The following is a 17,036-nucleotide window of genomic DNA, read 5'->3' as shown; positions in this document are numbered from 1 at the left end:
TGTTTTTGATGCTCTTGTGAGTCAGTGCACCGTTCCTGGAGAGAGTGCAAGACCAGGTCGATGCGTGGCGTGGTAGGAGCGAGCCCCTTTCCCCAGCGCCCTGTTCCAAAAATCAGGTTAATATTTGGTCCCCAGGTCGGGGAACTATCAGATATTAAACTGATAAGAACAGATACTACACTTGATCTTAGCCAAAAGGCCGAGAAGCGATAGCCCGTCAATTCCCCGCTGGCCCCCCTCCCTTCCTCAGCCACTGGCTTTCACGCGCCGCTTGCTGGCCACAGAAAAACCGTCAGCCTGCCTGAGTGCTGCAGTAGCGTCGCAGCGCAGCAGGGGGCTCAGCGTGTGCGTCCTTTACTCTGCCGTCGACACCTGCGGTGCCAGTAGGCAGGTGCTGCCACATGTTCTGTTTTTGATGCTCTTGTGAGTCAGTGCACCGTTCCTGGAGAGAGTGCAAGACCAGGTCGATGCGTGGCGTGGTAGGAGCGAGCCCCTTTCCCCAGCGCCCTGTTCCAAAAATCAGGTTAATATTTGGTCCCCAGATCGGGGAACTATCAGATATTAAACTGATAAGAACAGATACTACACTTGATCTTAGCCAAAAGGCCGAGAAGCGATAGCCCGTCAATTCCCAGCTGGCCCCCCTCCCTTCCTCAGCCACTGGCTTTCACGCGCCGCTTGCTGGCCACAGAAAAACCGTCAGCCTGCCTGAGTGCTGCAGTAGCGTCGCAGCGCAGCAGGGGGCTCAGCGTGTGCGTCCTTTACTCTGCCGTCGACACCTGCGGTGCCAGTAGGCAGGTGCTGCCACATGTTCTGTTTTTGATGCTCTTGTGAGTCAGTGCACCGTTCCTGGAGAGAGTGCAAGACCAGGTCGATGCGTGGCGTGGTAGGAGCGAGCCCCTTTCCCCAGCGCCCTGTTCCAAAAATCAGGTTAATATTTGGTCCCCAGATCGGGGAACTATCAGATATTAAACTGATAAGAACAGATTTTTTTTCCAAAAATATACTTTATTCATAAAAATCTCAAGTAATCTATTACAGTGTACAGGGCTTCGAGTAGCAAAACAATGCGGAATCAAAACATTTTTGCAGATCCGTCCAAAACTACAGTGACTACATTTCAGTACTTAAAAAACTATGTCCATGTCTCAAAATTTACATATTTGTACTAATTACCATGATTACATTTCAATACTTAAAAACTATATACACGCCTTAAAAGATTACTGTGTGCCGTTAGTGCTCAGATTGGCACACAGTTACGCAGGTCGAGGGTATTCTGCAGTTCCTGGGCCCTCGGTCTGCCTCCGTTAAAAGGCCTTACAGTGTGGCCTTTCCCCATTGTGCCTTTGCGGCGGCTGCCCCAAGCTTCAGCCCGTCCCTCAGCACGTAGTCCTGGACCTTGGAATGTGCCAGTCTGCAACACTCGGTCGAGGACAGTTCTTTCAGCTGGAAGATCAGCAAGTTTCGGGCGGACCAAAGTGCGTCCTTCACCGAGTTGATGACCTTCCAGCAGCAGTTGATATTTGTCTCGGTGTGCGTTCCCGGAAACAGCCCGTAGAGCACAGACTCCTGCGTCACCGAGCTGCTCGGGACGAACCTCGACAAATACCACTGCATCTCGCTCCAGACCTTCTTTGCAAAGGCACATTCCAGAAGGAGGTGTGCGACCGTCTCGTCAGCCCCGCAGCCGCTTCGAGGGCAGCGTGCGGTGATGTTGAGACCTCGAGCGTGCATAAAGGATCTGACGGGGAGTGCCCTTCTCACCACCAGCCAAGCCAGATCTTGGTGCTTGTTTGTCAGTTCTGGTGATGAGGCGTTCTGCCAGATGACACTGACAGTCTGCTCAGGGAACCATCCGACAGGATCCGCCGTCTCCTTTTCTCTCAGGGCCCCAAGGACGTTACGCGCTGACCACTGCTTAATCGCCTTGTGGTCAAAGGTGTGTTTGCGGAAAAATTTCTCCACGAAGGACAGGTGCTGCGGTACGGTCCAACTACTCGGAGCGTTCCGCGGCAGTGTGGCCAGACCCATCCTTCGCAACACTCGGGACAGGTAGAACCTCAAAAAGTAGTGGCACTTGCTGTTGGTGTACCGAGGATCTACGCACAGCTTGATGCAGCCGCACACAAAGGTGGCCATCAGGATGAGGGCGGCGTTGGGAATGTCTTTCCCTCCGTTCTCTGGAGATTTGTGCATCGCCTCCCTCCGGACGCGATCCATCTTTGATCTCCAGATAAATTTGAAGATGGCCTGCGTCACTGCTGCAGCGCAGGATTTGGGGATAGGCCACACCTGCGCCACGTACAACAACACGGACAGCAACTCGCACCGGATCACCAGGTTTTTCCCTGTTATGGAGAGCGAGCGTTGCTCCCACAAGCCGAGTTTCTGCCTGGCTTTCGCGATGCGCTCCTCCCAGTTTTTGATGCATGCCCCTGCCGCTCCGAACCATATCCCCAGCACCTTCAGGTACTCTGCCCTGACGGTGAAGGGGACAAAGGATTTGTCGGCCCAGTTCCCAAAGAACATGGCCTCGCTCTTTCCCTGGTTGACTTTGGCTCCCGAGGCCAGCTCGAACTGCTCGCAGACCTGGAGGAGCCTGCGGACAGACGAGGGGTCCGAGCAGAACACAGCCACGTCATCCATGTACAGGGAGGCTTTGACCTGCGTGCCTCCGCTGCCTGGGATTGTCACCCCTTTGATGCCTGGGTCGCTTCTGAGGGCCTGGGCAAAGGGTTCAATGCAACACACAAATAGGACGGAGGAGAGAGGGCAGCCCTGTCTGACTCCAGACCTGATTTGGAAGCTATCTGTTTCCCACCCGTTGACTGAGACTGCGCTACTGATGTCTGTGTAGAGCAGCCGGATCCAATTGCGTATTCCCTCCCCAAAACCCATTTTGGAGAGCACATCCATCATGTAGTTGTGCGATATTCTGTCAAACGCCTTCTCCTGGTCGAGGCTGATGAGGCAGGTATCCACCTGCCTGTCCTGCACGTAGGCGATCGTATCCCTGAGTAGCGCCAGGCTGTCAGAGATCTTCCTGCCGGGTACAGCACAGGTTTGATCAGGATGGATTACTGACCCCAGAGCAGACTTGACCCGGTTGGCGATGACCTTGGCCAGAATTTTGTAATCCACGTTCAATAGTGAAATGGGTCGCCAATTCCGAATTTCTTCCCTCTCCCCCTTCTGCTTGTAGATGAGGGTAATGATGCCTTTCCTCATGGATTCTGACATCCTGCCCTCCAGAAGCATACTCTCGTATACTTCCAGGAGGTCCGGGCCCGTCAAGTCCCACAACGCCGAGTAAAACTCCGCCGGTAAGCCGTCGCTTCCGGGAGTTTTACCCTTCTGCAAGGACTCGACGGCCTTGGTCAGCTCTTCCAGAGATACCGGTCTCTCCAGGCTGTCCCGCTCACCGTCGTCTAAGACCTGCGTGATAGACGACAGGAAAGACTGGGAGGCCGTGCTGTCTGTCGGCTTCAGGTCATACAGTCCGGCATAGAAGGATTTGCAGATCCTCAGAATGTCAGACTGCGATGACCCCACTGAGCCGTCCTCTTCCTTCAGGCTGCTGATAACAGAGGTTTCTCTGTGCACCTTCTGGAAGAAGAAGCGTGAGCACTTTTCGTCCTGCTCCACGGAGCGGACCCTGGACCGGAAGATGACCTTGGCGGCCTCCGAGGCAAAGAGCGAGGTTTGCTGGCTCTTCACCTCCTGGAGCTCCTCCTTGACATCGACCCCCATCGACTGCAGTTGGAGCAGTTCCTGCATGCTTTTCTGGAGTTGGGACATGTCCCGCCGTCTCTCCCTGGCCTTCTGAACCCCTTTGCGAATGAAGAACCTTTTGATGTTGCCTTTGATGGTTTCCCACCAGAGCGATGGAGACTCAAAGAAGGGTTTGACGGTCCTCCAACCGTGGTAATCCCTCCTGAGTTCCTCGAGGTTCTCTGGGGTCAACAGTTCTACATTCAGCTTCCAGGACCCCCTGCCCACTTTCTGGTTTGCCTCCAGCTGACAGTCGGCCAGCAGGAGGCAGTGGTCAGAAAAGAACACCGGCCTGACGTCGGTGGGCCTGACCGTGAGCGCGCGGGACACAAACATAAAGTCGATCCTGGAGCGAACCGACCCGTCGGGCCGCGACCACGTGTACCTGCGCTGCCCTCCGTCTGCTGGGTTGCTGAAGACGTCGAGCAGCTTGGCATCTTTGACCGTCTCCAGCAGGGCTCTGGACGTAGCGTCCAGTTTGTTTTCAGCCCTGCTGGATCGGTCGGCCTTGTCTAGGATACAATTGAAGTCCCCACCCAGAATGACCGGCCTGGAGGTGGTGAGCAGCTGTGGCAGCTGCTCAAAAACCGCCAGCCGCTCGGTTCTGGCGGCAGGGGCATACACATTAATCAGCCTGAGAGGGCAGTTTTTGTACGTGACGTCTGCTACGAGAAGGCGTCCCCCCACCACCTCCCTAACTTCGGAGATGGTGAAGCCACCTCCCCGCAGCAGGATGCCGAGGCCCGAGGAACGGCAGTCGTTCCCACCTGACCAGATGGACGGTCCGTGGGACCACGCACTCGACCAGCGCCTGTAGCTGCTGAGGTGAGGGATCCCACACTCCTGCAGGAACAGCAGGTCGGCTTTGACGTTGGCCAGGTAGGATAATGTGGACGCACATCTCAACCCGTCTTTGACACTGCGTACATTTACTGAGGCAAACTTAAAAGACATTTTTAAAGTACAAAAAGATTTGGCAGTTCTTACATGTCCGTCAGTCAGCATGCACCCGGTTCCGCATTCCTGTGGTGCTGACGAAGTTCTGCAGGGCGGCAGGGCTGATATATCCGTCCGAACCTGCCTCAAATCCTCGTCGGCGACGGGGTGACATCGTGGGAGTCAGGTGGCCGTCTGGATGGTCTGCTGCTGCTGCGATGGCCTCGGTTCTCCCCGTCACCTGTGGATTCTTCGTCGCTTTTGAAAAGAGCCTCTTGAGGTTCTGTCGTCGTCTGGCAGCTTTTCTCTCGTCACCGTTGAGGGGTCTAAACTGATAAGAACAGATACTACACTTGATCTTAGCCAAAAGGCCGAGAAGCGATAGCCCGTCAATTCCCCGCTGGCCCCCCTCCCTTCCTCAGCCACTGGCTTTCACGCGCCGCTTGCTGGCCACAGAAAAACCGTCAGCCTGCCTGAGTGCTGCAGTAGCGTCGCAGCGCAGCAGGGGGCTCAGCGTGTGCGTCCTTTACTCTGCCGTCGACACCTGCGGTGCCAGTAGGCAGGTGCTGCCACATGTTCTGTTTTTGATGCTCTTGTGAGTCAGTGCACCGTTCCTGGAGAGAGTGCAAGACCAGGTCGATGCGTGGCGTGGTAGGAGCGAGCCCCTTTCCCCAGCGCCCTGTTCCAAAAATCAGGTTAATATTTGGTCCCCAGATCGGGGAACTATCAGATATTAAACTGATAAGAACAGATACTACACTTGATCTTAGCCAAAAGGCCGAGAAGCGATAGCCCGTCAATTCCCAGCTGGCCCCCCTCCCTTCCTCAGCCACTGGCTTTCACGCGCCGCTTGCTGGCCACAGAAAAACCGTCAGCCTGCCTGAGTGCTGCAGTAGCGTCGCAGCGCAGCAGGGGGCTCAGCGTGTGCGTCCTTTACTCTGCCGTCGACACCTGCGGTGCCAGTAGGCAGGTGCTGCCACATGTTCTGTTTTTGATGCTCTTGTGAGTCAGTGCACCGTTCCTGGAGAGAGTGCAAGACCAGGTCGATGCGTGGCGTGGTAGGAGCGAGCCCCTTTCCCCAGCGCCCTGTTCCAAAAATCAGGTTAATATTTGGTCCCCAGATCGGGGAACTATCAGATATTAAACTGATAAGAACAGATACTACACTTGATCTTAGCCAAAAGGCCGAGAAGCGATAGCCCGTCAATTCCCAGCTGGCCCCCCTCCCTTCCTCAGCCACTGGCTTTCACGCGCCGCTTGCTGGCCACAGAAAAACCGTCAGCCTGCCTGAGTGCTGCAGTAGCGTCGCAGCGCAGCAGGGGGCTCAGCGTGTGCGTCCTTTACTCTGCCGTCGACACCTGCGGTGCCAGTAGGCAGGTGCTGCCACATGTTCTGTTTTTGATGCTCTTGTGAGTCAGTGCACCGTTCCTGGAGAGAGTGCAAGACCAGGTCGATGCGTGGCGTGGTAGGAGCGAGCCCCTTTCCCCAGCGCCCTGTTCCAAAAATCAGGTTAATATTTGGTCCCCAGATCGGGGAACTATCAGATATTAAACTGATAAGAACAGATTTTTTTTTCCAAAAATATACTTTATTCATAAAAATCTCAAGTAATCTATTACAGTGTACAGGGCTTCGAGTAGCAAAACAATGCGGAATCAAAACATTTTTGCAGATCCGTCCAAAACTACAGTGACTACATTTCAGTACTTAAAAAACTATGTCCATGTCTCAAAATTTACATATTTGTACTAATTACCATGATTACATTTCAATACTTAAAAACTATATACACGCCTTAAAAGATTACTGTGTGCCGTTAGTGCTCAGATTGGCACACAGTTACGCAGGTCGAGGGTATTCTGCAGTTCCTGGGCCCTCGGTCTGCCTCCGTTAAAAGGCCTTACAGTGTGGCCTTTCCCCATTGTGCCTTTGCGGCGGCTGCCCCAAGCTTCAGCCCGTCCCTTAGCACGTAGTCCTGGACCTTGGAATGTGCCAGTCTGCAACACTCGGTCGAGGACAGTTCTTTCAGCTGGAAGATCAGCAAGTTTCGGGCGGACCAAAGTGCGTCCTTCACCGAGTTGATGACCTTCCAGCAGCAGTTGATATTTGTCTCGGTGTGCGTTCCCGGAAACAGCCCGTAGAGCACAGACTCCTGCGTCACCGAGCTGCTCGGGACGAACCTCGACAAATACCACTGCATCTCGCTCCAGACCTTCTTTGCAAAGGCACATTCCAGAAGGAGGTGTGCGACCGTCTCGTCAGCCCCGCAGCCGCTTCGAGGGCAGCGTGCGGTGATGTTGAGACCTCGAGCGTGCATAAAGGATCTGACGGGGAGTGCCCTTCTCACCACCAGCCAAGCCAGATCTTGGTGCTTGTTTGTCAGTTCTGGTGATGAGGCGTTCTGCCAGATGACACTGACAGTCTGCTCAGGGAACCATCCGACAGGATCCGCCGTCTCCTTTTCTCTCAGGGCCCCAAGGACGTTACGCGCTGACCACTGCTTAATCGCCCTGTGGTCAAAGGTGTGTTTGCGGAAAAATTTCTCCACGAAGGACAGGTGCTGCGGTACGGTCCAACTACTCGGAGCGTTCCGCGGCAGTGTGGCCAGACCCATCCTTCGCAACACTCGGGACAGGTAGAACCTCAAAAAGTAGTGGCACTTGCTGTTGGTGTACCGAGGATCTACGCACAGCTTGATGCAGCCGCACACAAAGGTGGCCATCAGGATGAGGGCGGCGTTGGGAATGTCTTTCCCTCCGTTCTCTGGAGATTTGTGCATCGCCTCCCTCCGGACGCGATCCATCTTTGATCTCCAGATAAATTTGAAGATGGCCTGCGTCACTGCTGCAGCGCAGGATTTGGGGATAGGCCACACCTGCGCCACGTACAACAACACGGACAGCAACTCGCACCGGATCACCAGGTTTTTCCCTGTTATGGAGAGCGAGCGTTGCTCCCACAAGCCGAGTTTCTGCCTGGCTTTCGCGATGCGCTCCTCCCAGTTTTTGATGCATGCCCCTGCCGCTCCGAACCATATCCCCAGCACCTTCAGGTACTCTGCCCTGACGGTGAAGGGGACAAAGGATTTGTCGGCCCAGTTCCCAAAGAACATGGCCTCGCTCTTTCCCTGGTTGACTTTGACTCCCGAGGCCAGCTCGAACTGCTCGCAGACCTGGAGGAGCCTGCGGACAGACGAGGGGTCCGAGCAGAACACAGCCACGTCATCCATGTACAGGGAGGCTTTGACCTGCGTGCCTCCGCTGCCTGGGATTGTCACCCCTTTGATGCCTGGGTCGCTTCTGAGGGCCTGGGCAAAGGGTTCAATGCAACACACAAAAAGGACGGAGGAGAGAGGGCAGCCCTGTCTGACTCCAGACCTGATTTGGAAGCTATCTGTTTCCCACCCGTTGACTGAGACTGCGCTACTGATGTCTGTGTAGAGCAGCCGGATCCAATTGCGTATTCCCTCCCCAAAACCCATTTTGGAGAGCACATCCATCATGTAGTTGTGCGATATTCTGTCAAACGCCTTCTCCTGGTCGAGGCTGATGAGGCAGGTATCCACCTGCCTGTCCTGCACGTAGGCGATCGTATCCCTGAGTAGCGCCAGGCTGTCAGAGATCTTCCTGCCGGGTACAGCACAGGTTTGATCAGGATGGATTACTGACCCCAGAGCAGACTTGACCCGGTTGGCGATGACCTTGGCCAGAATTTTGTAATCCACGTTCAATAGTGAAATGGGTCGCCAATTCCGAATTTCTTCCCTCTCCCCCTTCTGCTTGTAGATGAGGGTAATGATGCCTTTCCTCATGGATTCTGACATCCTGCCCTCCAGAAGCATACTCTCGTATACTTCCAGGAGGTCCGGGCCCGTCAAGTCCCACAACGCCGAGTAAAACTCCGCCGGTAAGCCGTCGCTTCCGGGAGTTTTACCCTTCTGCAAGGACTCGACGGCCTTGGTCAGCTCTTCCAGAGATACCGGTCTCTCCAGGCTGTCCCGCTCACCGTCGTCTAAGACCTGCGTGATAGACGACAGGAAAGACTGGGAGGCCGTGCTGTCTGTCGGCTTCAGGTCATACAGTCCGGCATAGAAGGATTTGCAGATCCTCAGAATGTCAGACTGCGATGACCCCACTGAGCCGTCCTCTTCCTTCAGGCTGCTGATCACAGAGGTTTCTCTGTGCACCTTCTGGAAGAAGAAGCGTGAGCACTTTTCGTCCTGCTCCACGGAGCGGACCCTGGACCGGAAGATGACCTTGGCGGCCTCCGAGGCAAAGAGCGAGGCTTGCAGGCTCTTCACCTCCTGGAGCTCCTCCTTGACATCGACCCCCATCGACTGCAGTTGGAGCAGTTCCTGCATGCTTTTCTGGAGTTGGGACATGTCCCGCCGTCTCTCCCTGGCCTTCTGAACCCCTTTGCGAATGAAGAACCTTTTGATGTTGCCTTTGATGGTTTCCCACCAGAGCGATGGAGACTCAAAGAAGGGTTTGACGGTCCTCCAACCGTGGTAATCCCTCCTGAGTTCCTCGAGGTTCTCTGGGGTCAACAGTTCTACATTCAGCTTCCAGGACCCCCTGCCCACTTTCTGGTTTGCCTCCAGCTGACAGTCGGCCAGCAGGAGGCAGTGGTCAGAAAAGAACACCGGCCTGACGTCGGTGGGCCTGACCGTGAGCGCGCGGGACACAAACATAAAGTCGATCCTGGAGCGAACCGACCCGTCGGGCCGCGACCACGTGTACCTGCGCTGCCCTCCGTCTGCTGGGTTGCTGAAGACGTCGAGCAGCTTGGCATCTTTGACCGTCTCCAGCAGGGCTCTGGACGTAGCGTCCAGTTTGTTTTCAGCCCTGCTGGATCGGTCGGCCTTGTCTAGGATACAATTGAAGTCCCCACCCAGAATGACCGGCCTGGAGGTGGTGAGCAGCTGTGGCAGCTGCTCAAAAACCGCCAGCCGCTCGGTTCTGGCGGCAGGGGCATACACATTAATCAGCCTGAGAGGGCAGTCTTTGTACGTGACGTCTGCTACGAGAAGGCGTCCCCCCACCACCTCCCTAACTTCGGAGATGGTGAAGCCACCTCCCCGCAGCAGGATGCCGAGGCCCGAGGAACGGCAGTCGTTCCCACCTGACCAGATGGACGGTCCGTGGGACCACGCACTCGACCAGCGCCTGTAGCTGCTGAGGTGAGGGATCCCACACTCCTGCAGGAACAGCAGGTCGGCTTTGACGTTGGCCAGGTAGGATAATGTGGACGCACATCTCAACCCATCTTTGACACTGCGTACATTTACTGAGGCAAACTTAAAAGACATTTTTAAAGTACAAAAAGATTTGGCAGTTCTTACATGTCCGTCAGTCAGCATGCACCCGGTTCCGCATTCCTGTGGTGCTGACGAAGTTCTGCAGGGCGGCAGGGCTGATATATCCGTCCGAACCTGCCTCAAATCCTCGTCGGCGACTGGGTGACATCGTGGGAGTCAGGTGGCCGTCTGGATGGTCTGCTGCTGCTGCGATGGCCTCGGTTCTCCCCGTCACCTGTGGATTCTTCGTCGCTTTTGAAAAGAGCCTCTTGAGGTTCTGTCGTCGTCTGGCAGCTTTTCTCTCGTCACCGTTGAGGGGTCTAAACTGATAAGAACAGATACTACACTTGATCTTAGCCAAAAGGCCGAGAAGCGATAGCCCGTCAATTCCCCGCTGGCCCCCCTCCCTTCCTCAGCCACTGGCTTTCACGCGCCGCTTGCTGGCCACAGAAAAACCGTCAGCCTGCCTGAGTGCTGCAGTAGCGTCGCAGCGCAGCAGGGGGCTCAGCGTGTGCGTCCTTTACTCTGCCGTCGACACCTGCGGTGCCAGTAGGCAGGTGCTGCCACATGTTCTGTTTTTGATGCTCTTGTGAGTCAGTGCACCGTTCCTGGAGAGAGTGCAAGACCAGGTCGATGCGTGGCGTGGTAGGAGCGAGCCCCTTTCCCCAGCGCCCTGTTCCATAAATCAGGTTAATATTTGGTCCCCAGATCGGGGAACTATCAGATATTAAACTGATAAGAACAGATTTTTTTTTTCCAAAAATATACTTTATTCATAAAAATCTCAAGTAATCTATTACAGTGTACAGGGCTTCGAGTAGCAAAACAATGCGGAATCAAAACATTTTTGCAGATCTGTCCAAAACTACAGTGACTACATTTCAGTACTTAACATTTCAGTACTTAAAAAAAAACTATGTCCATGTCTCAAAATTTACATATTTGTACTAATTACCATGATTACATTTCAATACTTAAAAACTATATACACGCCTTAAAAGATTACTGTGTGCCGTTAGTGCTCAGATTGGCACACAGTTACGCAGGTCGAGGGTATTCTGCAGTTCCTGGGCCCTCGGTCTGCCTCCGTTAAAAGGCCTTACAGTGTGGCCTTTCCCCATTGTGCCTTTGCGGCGGCTGCCCCAAGCTTCAGCCCGTCCCTTAGCACGTAGTCCTGGACCTTGGAATGTGCCAGTCTGCAACACTCGGTCGAGGACAGTTCTTTCAGCTGGAAGATCAGCAAGTTTCGGGCGGACCAAAGTGCGTCCTTCACCGAGTTGATGACCTTCCAGCAGCAGTTGATATTTGTCTCGGTGTGCGTTCCCGGAAACAGCCCGTAGAGCACAGACTCCTGCGTCACCGAGCTGCTCGGGACGAACCTCGACAAATACCACTGCATCTCGCTCCAGACCTTCTTTGCAAAGGCACATTCCAGAAGGAGGTGTGCGACCGTCTCGTCAGCCCCGCAGCCGCTTCGAGGGCAGCGTGCGGTGATGTTGAGACCTCGAGCGTGCATAAAGGATCTGACGGGGAGTGCCCTTCTCACCACCAGCCAAGCCAGATCTTGGTGCTTGTTTGTCAGTTCTGGTGATGAGGCGTTCTGCCAGATGACACTGACAGTCTGCTCAGGGAACCATCCGACAGGATCCGCCGTCTCCTTTTCTCTCAGGGCCCCAAGGACGTTACGCGCTGACCACTGCTTAATCGCCTTGTGGTCAAAGGTGTGTTTGCGGAAAAATTTCTCCACGAAGGACAGGTGCTGCGGTACGGTCCAACTACTCGGAGCGTTCCGCGGCAGTGTGGCCAGACCCATCCTTCGCAACACTCGGGACAGGTAGAACCTCAAAAAGTAGTGGCACTTGCTGTTGGTGTACCGAGGATCTACGCACAGCTTGATGCAGCCGCACACAAAGGTGGCCATCAGGATGAGGGCGGCGTTGGGAATGTCTTTCCCTCCGTTCTCTGGAGATTTGTGCATCGCCTCCCTCCGGACGCGATCCATCTTTGATCTCCAGATAAATTTGAAGATGGCCTGTGTCACTGCTGCAGCGCAGGATTTGGGGATAGGCCACACCTGCGCCACGTACAACAACACGGACAGCAACTCGCACCGGATCACCAGGTTTTTCCCTGTTATGGAGAGTGAGCGTTGCTCCCACAAGCCGAGTTTCTGCCTGGCTTTCGCGATGCGCTCCTCCCAGTTTTTGATGCATGCCCCTGCCGCTCCGAACCATATCCCCAGCACCTTCAGGTACTCTGCCCTGACGGTGAAGGGGACAAAGGATTTGTCGGCCCAGTTCCCAAAGAACATGGCCTCGCTCTTTCCCTGGTTGACTTTGGCTCCCGAGGCCAGCTCGAACTGCTCGCAGACCTGGAGGAGCCTGCGGACAGACGAGGGGTCCGAGCAGAACACAGCCACGTCATCCATGTACAGGGAGGCTTTGACCTGCGTGCCTCCGCTGCCTGGGATTGTCACCCCTTTGATGCCTGGGTCGCTTCTGAGGGCCTGGGCAAAGGGTTCAATGCAACACACAAAAAGGACGGAGGAGAGAGGGCAGCCCTGTCTGACTCCAGACCTGATTTGGAAGCTATCTGTTTCCCACCCGTTGACTGAGACTGCGCTACTGATGTCTGTGTAGAGCAGCCGGATCCAATTGCGTATTCCCTCCCCAAAACCCATTTTGGAGAGCACATCCATCATGTAGCTGTGCGATATTCTGTCAAACGCCTTCTCCTGGTCGAGGCTGATGAGGCACGTATCCACCTGCCTGTCCTGCACGTAGGCGATCGTATCCCTGAGTAGCGCCAGGCTATCAGAGATCTTCCTGCCGGGTACAGCACAGGTTTGATCAGGATGGATTACTGACCCCAGAGCAGACTTGACCCGGTTGGCGATGACCTTGGCCAGAATTTTGTAATCCACGTTCAATAGTGAAATGGGTCGCCAATTCCGAATTTCTTCCCTCTCCCCCTTCTGCTTGTAGATGAGGGTAATGATGCCTTTCCTCATGGATTCTGACATCCTGCCCTCCAGAAGCATACTCTCGTATACTTCCAGGAGGTCCGGGCCCGTCAAGTCCCACAACGCCGAGTAAAACTCCGCCGGTAAGCCGTCGCTTCCGGGAGTTTTACCCTTCTGCAAGGACTCGACGGCCTTGGTCAGCTCTTCCAGAGATACCGGTCTCTCCAGGCTGTCCCGCTCACCGTCGTCTAAGACCTGCGTGATAGACGACAGGAAAGACTGGGAGGCCGTGCTGTCTGTCGGCTTCAGGTCATACAGTCCGGCATAGAAGGATTTGCAGATCCTCAGAATGTCAGACTGCGATGACCCCACTGAGCCGTCCTCTTCCTTCAGGCTGCTGATCACAGAGGTTTCTCTGTGCACCTTCTGGAAGAAGAAGCGTGAGCACTTTTCGTCCTGCTCCACGGAGCGGACCCTGGACCGGAAGATGACCTTGGCGGCCTCCGAGGCAAAGAGCGAGGCTTGCTGGCTCTTCACCTCCTGGAGCTCCTCCTTGACATCGACCCCCATCGACTGCAGTTGGAGCAGTTCCTGCATGCTTTTCTGGAGTCGGGACATGTCCCGCCGTCTCTCCCTGGCCTTCTGAACCCCTTTGCGAATGAAGAACCTTTTGATGTTGCCTTTGATGGTTTCCCACCAGAGCGATGGAGACTCAAAGAAGGGTTTGACGGTCCTCCAACCGTGGTAATCCCTCCTGAGTTCCTCGAGGTTCTCTGGGGTCAACAGTTCTACATTCAGCTTCCAGGACCCCCTGCCCACTCTCTGGTTTGCCTCCAGCTGACAGTCGGCCAGCAGGAGGCAGTGGTCAGAAAAGAACACCGGCCTGACGTCGGTGGGCCTGACCGTGAGCGCGCGGGACACAAACATAAAGTCGATCCTGGAGCGAACCGACCCGTCGGGCCGCGACCACGTGTACCTGCGCTGCCCTCCGTCTGCTGGGTTGCTGAAGACGTCGAGCAGCTTGGCATCTTTGACCGTCTCCAGCAGGGCTCTGGACGTAGCGTCCAGTTTGTTTTCAGCCCTGCTGGATCGGTCGGCCTTGTCTAGGATACAATTGAAGTCCCCACCCAGAATGACCGGCCTGGAGGTGGTGAGCAGCTGTGGCAGCTGCTCAAAAACCGCCAGCCGCTCGGTTCTGGCGGCAGGGGCATACACATTAATCAGCCTGAGAGGGCAGTTTTTGTACGTGACGTCTGCTACGAGAAGGCGTCCCCCCACCACCTCCCTAACTTCGGAGATGGTGAAGCCACCTCCCCGCAGCAGGATGCCGAGGCCCGAGGAACGGCAGTCGTTCCCACCTGACCAGATGGACGGTCCGTGGGACCACGCACTCGACCAGCGCCTGTAGCTGCTGAGGTGAGGGATCCCACACTCCTGCAGGAACAGCAGGTCGGCTTTGACGCTGGCCAGGTAGGATAATGTGGACGCACATCTCAACCCATCTTTGACACTGCGTACATTTACCGAGGCAAACTTAAAAGACATTTTTAAAGTACAAAAAGATTTGGCAGTTCTTACATGTCCGTCAGTCAGCATGCACCCGGTTCCGCATTCCTGTGGTGCTGACGAAGTTCTGCAGGGCCGCAGGGCTGATATATCCGTCCGAACCTGCCTCAAATCCTCGTCGGCGACTGGGTGACATCGTGGGAGTCATGTGGCCGTCTGGATGGTCTGCTGCTGCTGCGATGGCCTCGGTTCTCCCCGTCACCTGTGGATTCTTCGTCGCTTTTGAAAAGAGCCTCTTGAGGTTCTGTCGTCGTCTGGCAGCTTTTCTCTCGTCACCGTTGAGGGGTCTCGCTGCCACGGATTTCCTTTTCCGTACCTTTCTGCTGGATTTGACTTTCAGCCAGGGGCTTTCGAGCTCCGAGCTCTCCTGTTCCATGGCTTCGGCGCCCTCTGCTGGTGGTGCTGACGATGCGTCCTCCTGCTGCACTGGGGGGTCCGCTCGTCCTTCCGAAGCCTTTTCCGGGCCTGCTTCTGGACCGGTCGTCTGTCCCTCTGAGGTGATAAGAACAGATACTACACTTGATCTTAGCCAAAAGGCCGAGAAGCGATAGCCCGTCAATTCCCAGCTGGCCCCCCTCCCTTCCTCAGCCACTGGCTTTCACGCGCCGCTTGCTGGCCACAGAAAAACCGTCAGCCTGCCTGAGTGCTGCAGTAGCGTCGCAGCGCAGCAGGGGGCTCAGCGTGTGCGTCCTTTACTCTGCCGTCGACACCTGCTGTGCCAGGAGGCAGGTGCTGCCACATGTTCTGTTTTTGATGCTTTTGTGAGTCAGTGCACCGTTTCTGGAGAGAGTGCAAGACCAGGTCGATGCGTGGCGTGGTAGGAGCCAGCCCCTTTCCCCAGCGCCCTGTTCCAAAAATCAGGTTAATATTTGGTCCCCAGATCGGGGAACTATCAGATATTAAACTGATAAGAACAGATTTTTTTTTTCAAAAATATACTTTATTCATAAAAATCTCAAGTAAACTATTACAATGTACAGGGCTTCGAGTACCAAAACAATGCGGAATGAAAACATTTTTGCAGATCTGTCCAAAACTACAGTGACTACATTTCAGTACTTAACATTTCAGTACTTAAAAAAAAACTATGTCCATGTCTCCATATTTACATATTTGTACTAATTACAATGATTACATTTCAATACTTAAAAAACTATATACACGGCTCAAAAAATTTCTGTGTGCCGTTAGTTCTCAGATTGGCACACAGTCACGCAGGTCGAGGGTATTCTGCAGTTCCTGGGCCCTCGGTCTGCCTCCGTTAAAAGGCCTTACAGCGTGGCCTTTCCCCATTGTGCCTTTGCGGCGGCTGCCCCAAGCTTCAGCCCGTCCCTCAGCACGTAGTCCTGGACCTTGGAATGTGCCAGTCTGCAACACTCGGTCGAGGACAATTCTTTCAGCTGGAAGATCAGCAAGTTTCGGGCGGACCAAAGTGCGTCCTTCACCGAGTTGATGACCTTCCAGCAGCAGTTGATATTTGTCTCGTTGTGCGTTTCCGGAAACAGCCCGTAGAGCACAGAGTCCTGCGTTACCGAGCTGCTCGGGACGAACCGCGACAAATACCACTGATAAGAACAGATACTACACTTGATCTTAGCCAAAAGGCCGAGAAGCGATAGCCCGTCAATTCCCAGCTGGCCCCCCTCCCTTCCTCAGCCACTGGCTTTCACGCGCCGCTTGCTGGCCACAGAAAAACCGTCAGCCTGCCTGAGTGCTGCAGTAGCGTCGCAGCGCAGCAGGGGGCTCAGCGTGTGCGTCCTTTACTCTGCCGTCGACACCTGCTGTGCCAGGAGGCAGGTGCTGCCACATGTTCTGTTTTTGATGCTCTTGTGAGTCAGTGCACCGTTCCTGGAGAGAGTGCAAGACCAGGTCGATGCGTGGCGTGGTAGGAGCGAGCCCCTTTCCCCAGCGCCCTGTTCCAAAAATCAGGTTAATATTTGGTCCCCAGATCGGGGAACTATCAGATATTAAACTGATAAGAACAGATTTTTTTTTTCCAAAAATATACTTTATTCATAAAAATCTCAAGTAAACTATTACAATGTACAGGGCTTCGAGTAGCAAAACAATGCGGAATGAAAACATTTTTGCAGATCTGTCCAAAACTACAGTGACTACATTTCAGTACTTAACATTTCAGTACTTAAAAAAAACTATGTCCATGTCTCCATATTTACATATTTGTACTAATTACAATGATTACATTTCAATACTTAAAAAACTATATACACGGCTCAAAAAATTTCTGTGTGCCGTTAGTGCTCAGATTGGCACACAGTTACGCAGGTCGAGGGTATTCTGCAGTTCCTGGGCCCTCGGTCTGCCTCCGTTAAAAGGCCTTACAGCGTGGCCTTTCCCCATTGTGCCTTTGCGGCGGCTGCCCCAAGCTTCAGCCCGTCCCTCAGCACGTAGTCCTGGACCTTGGAATGTGCCAGTCTGCAACACTCGGTCGAGGACAATTCTTTCAGCTGGAAGATCAGCAAGTTTCGGGCGGACCAAAGT

The 17,036-nt window shown here is 54.4% G+C and overlaps 4 non-coding genes and 9 pseudogenes across 4 annotated transcripts; all 13 read right to left on the bottom strand.

Annotated features, from left to right (window-relative positions):
- Positions 1 to 19: 19 nt before the first annotated feature.
- Positions 20 to 211, bottom strand: LOC145339178 (U2 spliceosomal RNA). The gene has a single exon (XR_013885995.1). It is a non-coding gene; the product is annotated as a U2 spliceosomal RNA (small nuclear RNA).
- A 215-nt stretch (positions 212 to 426) lies between these two features.
- LOC145339172 (U2 spliceosomal RNA) lies at positions 427 to 618 on the bottom strand. Its single transcript, XR_013885990.1, has one exon. It is a non-coding gene; the product is annotated as a U2 spliceosomal RNA (small nuclear RNA).
- A 215-nt stretch (positions 619 to 833) lies between these two features.
- On the bottom strand, positions 834 to 1,005 carry LOC145339130 (U2 spliceosomal RNA; annotated as a pseudogene).
- Positions 1,006 to 4,953: 3,948 nt separating this feature from the next.
- On the bottom strand, positions 4,954 to 5,093 carry LOC145339137 (U2 spliceosomal RNA; annotated as a pseudogene).
- A 215-nt stretch (positions 5,094 to 5,308) lies between these two features.
- On the bottom strand, positions 5,309 to 5,500 carry LOC145339161 (U2 spliceosomal RNA). The gene has a single exon (XR_013885979.1). It is a non-coding gene; the product is annotated as a U2 spliceosomal RNA (small nuclear RNA).
- A 215-nt stretch (positions 5,501 to 5,715) lies between these two features.
- Positions 5,716 to 5,907, bottom strand: LOC145339150 (U2 spliceosomal RNA). The gene has a single exon (XR_013885968.1). It is a non-coding gene; the product is annotated as a U2 spliceosomal RNA (small nuclear RNA).
- Positions 5,908 to 6,122: 215 nt separating this feature from the next.
- Positions 6,123 to 6,295, bottom strand: LOC145339128 (U2 spliceosomal RNA; annotated as a pseudogene).
- Positions 6,296 to 10,243: 3,948 nt separating this feature from the next.
- LOC145339135 (U2 spliceosomal RNA) lies at positions 10,244 to 10,383 on the bottom strand (annotated as a pseudogene).
- A 215-nt stretch (positions 10,384 to 10,598) lies between these two features.
- Positions 10,599 to 10,772, bottom strand: LOC145339132 (U2 spliceosomal RNA; annotated as a pseudogene).
- Positions 10,773 to 14,962: 4,190 nt separating this feature from the next.
- On the bottom strand, positions 14,963 to 15,083 carry LOC145339140 (U2 spliceosomal RNA; annotated as a pseudogene).
- Positions 15,084 to 15,298: 215 nt separating this feature from the next.
- On the bottom strand, positions 15,299 to 15,471 carry LOC145339133 (U2 spliceosomal RNA; annotated as a pseudogene).
- A 542-nt stretch (positions 15,472 to 16,013) lies between these two features.
- LOC145339139 (U2 spliceosomal RNA) lies at positions 16,014 to 16,151 on the bottom strand (annotated as a pseudogene).
- A 215-nt stretch (positions 16,152 to 16,366) lies between these two features.
- On the bottom strand, positions 16,367 to 16,540 carry LOC145339127 (U2 spliceosomal RNA; annotated as a pseudogene).
- Positions 16,541 to 17,036: the final 496 nt, after the last annotated feature.

Source organism: Carcharhinus amblyrhynchos, unplaced genomic scaffold (genome assembly GCF_965287045.1).
Source record: "Carcharhinus amblyrhynchos unplaced genomic scaffold, sCarAmb.v2.hapA chromosome_334, whole genome shotgun sequence".
NCBI classification, from domain to species: Eukaryota; Metazoa; Chordata; class Chondrichthyes; order Carcharhiniformes; family Carcharhinidae; genus Carcharhinus; species Carcharhinus amblyrhynchos.
The sequence above is the reverse complement of the archived record's forward strand: the minus strand, read 5'-3'. Positions and strand labels throughout refer to the sequence as shown.